Genomic DNA, 4,399 nt, shown 5'->3' on the forward strand with positions numbered 1-4,399 from the left:
CTAGATAAATTATTGAGTTCTAAAAACATCATATGTTTCTCAACTCTTGTATCTACACCCTAAACCACGAACCCTCTCACTCCATCAAGTATATCTCATTTTTTCCCACATCTTTATCCATCTTGTATAGTCTTTAGGTCCATCTCCATTTCATTACCTTTTCCCATCATGACCTAGAACATTTATAGAGATCAACATTCCTAATAAGCTTCCTTATTTAATAAAAAAAAAAAATCTAATATTACTATAACATGTCAAGTTATTAATACAATATTCCTTATAAAAAGGGATTTATACTAATTAGGAGTTTGAGACACCTATCTCCATCTTGGATGAAATTCTATTAAGTCAATCTTCCATCTCTCCATGATACATGTATCAATCCTAACATGAGAATAATCAACTCAACTTTCAATTAATTAAAATTCCTTTTGTCATCTTTTTATGTGCTTTGTTTTCTTTGATTTTTCTAGAAATCTTCATCTTGGGCTCTAATACCAGTTTGTTGTGCCAGTAGAAATTTCAATGTAAACTTGTTAGTTCAATAACATAAAGATAAAATAGTTCTCATAAAGGAACATGAAGTTTTAATGTAGTTTGATCAAACATGCCTACATTCACGGATATAAGAAAATCATTCTACTATACCATAAAGAATATTATAGAGGAAGAAAACCAAATACAACTATTAAGTTCCTAAAATATCCTATGTTTCCCCACTCCTTTTATTTACCCCTTGAACTACAAGCTTCCTCACTCTACCGAGTGTCTCTCATTCTTCTTCATATAGCCTTCATAAGTTTATCTCCCTCTCGTGACCTTTTCCCTACATGACTTACAATATTTATAGAGATATTTCTAACAACTTTCTTTATTATATAAGAAAATATAATATTATAATAATTTATCAATTTAGAAAATAGTTTATATAATATTCTTTATAGAAAGGAATATATGACATAACACATCGTGGTTGAATATCTCTCACTTTCCATTCTCAATATGTAAAGACTATATCACATCTTGACACTTCCCATTCTTAATATGTAAAGACCAAAGAGCAAATATAATCTCATATACTATGTCTGCATATCTTTGTGATTCTATCCTTTAATCAACTATTTTTAGTCAGCAGTTACCATACCCATACCATAGGATTGTATACTTATACCTTTGTAAATCGTGTACAAAAATTCAAAAAGAAAAAATTCATTCAATATTTTTTAATCCGGTTACTGCATCTTTATGGTATCAGAGCATTCATAACTCTAACGAGCATCCACCAATTTTTCCAACCATGTCAAAAAATAATTCATCCAACAATGCAACATTAGAAATTGTCTCTACCTTTATCCAACCTTTTGTGCCCAACACCACACAACTTATCTCCATAAATGTTGCCTCTCAACTTCTTATCAAACTTACCACATTTAACTACACAACCTGGCATGTTCAATGTCACTATATTTTCTTTGGATACAATCTTCTTAGATTTCTTGATGACATTTTTCCATGCCCATCCCTAATCATTACTGTTAATACTGAAATCCAACCTAACCCAACCCAACCTACATATTTTGGCAAAGACAAGACCAACTCATCTTTCATGCCATATTTTCCTCCTTATAGTTCCTCTTATTTCCACTACTACCATTAGTCATGAGGCTTGGACTCGCTTAGTTTGACTTTATGCCAATTGATCCAACACTCGGGTCATTTCTATTAAAGATAAACTTAGTAAGATGACTTAGGGAGACTGACCTATTGCAAAATTTCTTCAATCCATTAAATCAATTAGTGATGAACTTGTAGTTATCGATGCTCCTCAAAGTGATGTTAATCTTATTGTTTATTGCTTTCGGGGACTCAGGCTTGCTTATAAAGAAGTTGTTGTTGCTGTTAAGAATTAGGAAACCTTGATTTCCTTTGAAGATCTCTATGACCAACTTGTTAACCATGAAGCCTTTTTATTAAATGACTAGCGTGTCATATAGTCTCTTCCTATCACTGCTCATTTAACCTCCAACTCAAGGGCACAATCCTCTAATTCAAAACATAAGCAGCATTCCAATCTCAATAATTCTAGACAACAACCTAATTTGTTCTCTCAAGGACTTCCTCTAGTGCTTATGCAGCCACAAATCATGTGGCCAATGCATTCTCATCTCATAAATCAACATTGCAATGACAATCATTCTACTCTCCAGTTGTTTATTACCAATACTATAGAAAATGAGGTCATAGTGCTCGCCATTGTTATAAGCTTTTTCCCCATAATCACCCATAGCCCATGGACAATCACTCCATCACTTCTCCTCCCAATAATGACACTTGGCTCATAAATTCTATTGTTTTTCAAAACATCACATCCAACCTCTCCAATCTATCTCTACATCATAACTATGAGGGTTTAGATGATGTTATTCTCAGAGATGGATCAAGTCTTGTTATCTCCCACATTGGCTCAATTGATATCTCTTCCTCTAACTCTCACTTTTCCCTTACAAATGTTTTATGTGTTCCTTCCATGCAAAAGAATCTAATATATGTCTCTCAATTTTTCAAAACCAATAACACCTATATTTAGTTTTTTTCCACATTTTTTGTGGTGAAGGACTTATGCACGGGGGAACATCTTCTTTGCGAACAAAACAAGCAAGATGTCTATGAATGGCCTCGCTTTATGGAATTTGTAGTTTTGTCCAAACCTTCTCCTATTACTTTTGTTGGAATAAAAGCCTCCCCACAAGTTTGGCACTACTGCCTTGGTCATCTGTCTAATCATATTGTCAATCATTTAGTAAGGTTTACTTTATTATCCTTGTCATCAAAACTTCCACCCACCTTTTATTGTGAGTCTTGTCCTTCTCATAAGAGTCATTACCTACCTTTTGGTACTTCATCATTGCAGAGTTGTGACCCTTTGGGTCTTATCTACACTGATGTTTGGGGTCCTTCCCTAGTCATGTCCATTGAGGGGTTCACTTATTATGTAATTTTTTTCAATCATTTCAAAAAATACATTTAGTTGTATCCATTATGCTATAAATCTAATGTTATTTTTGTGTTTAATAGTTATAAAACTATTGTTGAAAAATTCTTTGAAACTTCCATAGCGACCATTTACTCAAAAGGTGGTGGTGAGTTTCAAGCTTTGAAATCTGTTCTTGAAAATGGTATTCAACACCTCAAAACTCCTCCTCACACACCCCAACATAATGGTTCTATTAAATGTCGGCATTGCCACGTTGTTGAAACTGGCCTTACCCTCCTACACACTACTTCTTTACCATTATATTTTTGGTTTCATGCCTTCCAAATTGCTTTTTACCTCATAAATCACCTTCCCACACCTCTATTGGCACACAAATCCCCATTTGAGAAATTATTTCAAAGTCTGCCAAATTACTCCAAATTGAGGGCTTTTGGGTGCCTCTGCTTTCCTTGGCTTAAACCTTGCATCAAGCACAAACTAGAAGTTGAGTTAAAACCTTGCATTTTTCTTGGCTATTCTAGTAATCAAAGTGCTTATAAGTGTTATGACCCTAGTTCTCATAGGATATTTTTATCTCGTCATGGGAAATTTGTTGAGCATGAGTTTTCCTCATGATCTCAAGACACATTTATCCTCCATGTCGCCTACCCTGGTAGATCATTAAGCTTTTCAATCATCTTCTCTAGTCACCCTATCCCCTATTCATTTCAATGTCCCTATCACCATTTCTCAAACTACAAAAAGGTAAAGTTATTGATAGATGTCCAATCAAATGAAGTGAGCATGGTTGGGATTTAAGGGATTAATTTGTGGGATTGGTAAAACTATCATCGCTAAGGTTTTTTACAATGATATGCTAGATCAATGCTTAAATGGTGTGAAAATTAGAGCTGAATTCAGGAGTCTAATGCTTAAATGGTGTGCAAATTAAATTTGAAGTGAAGAGGTTATGGCTATTTGAAGACAACTGCACAAAACTAAAGGACCATTTTGAAATGATTTTGTAGACCCTTCATTTTATCCTTTTAGCACATGTCTTTAAGTTCATTTCCAATGCTCTATAGCAGTTCCTTGGTGGCCCATTGCTACTCATACTACTTATATTTTCTAAGCCATTTTGGAGACTTTAGTTAAGGGGTTTATTTGGTTCCACATTATGACCTTGGCTGCCTTTCAAGTTTAGACTAGGCTTTACTTATGTGCACTTTAGGTTAGACTTAGTTAGGCCCACCTAGTCTCACCCTTGGGCCGTATAGGTATACCCGACCCATTAGGCACTACCTTAGGCCCATTTAGACACCTTAGGCCCACTTAGGTTCATTTAGGCCTATTTAGACACTCTAGGCCCATCTAGGTTCACTTAGGCCCATTTAGACACCTTAGTGTCATATGATGCTTCAAATG

Source organism: Vitis riparia, chromosome 18 (genome assembly GCF_004353265.1).
Source record: "Vitis riparia cultivar Riparia Gloire de Montpellier isolate 1030 chromosome 18, EGFV_Vit.rip_1.0, whole genome shotgun sequence".
NCBI classification, from domain to species: Eukaryota; Viridiplantae; Streptophyta; class Magnoliopsida; order Vitales; family Vitaceae; genus Vitis; species Vitis riparia.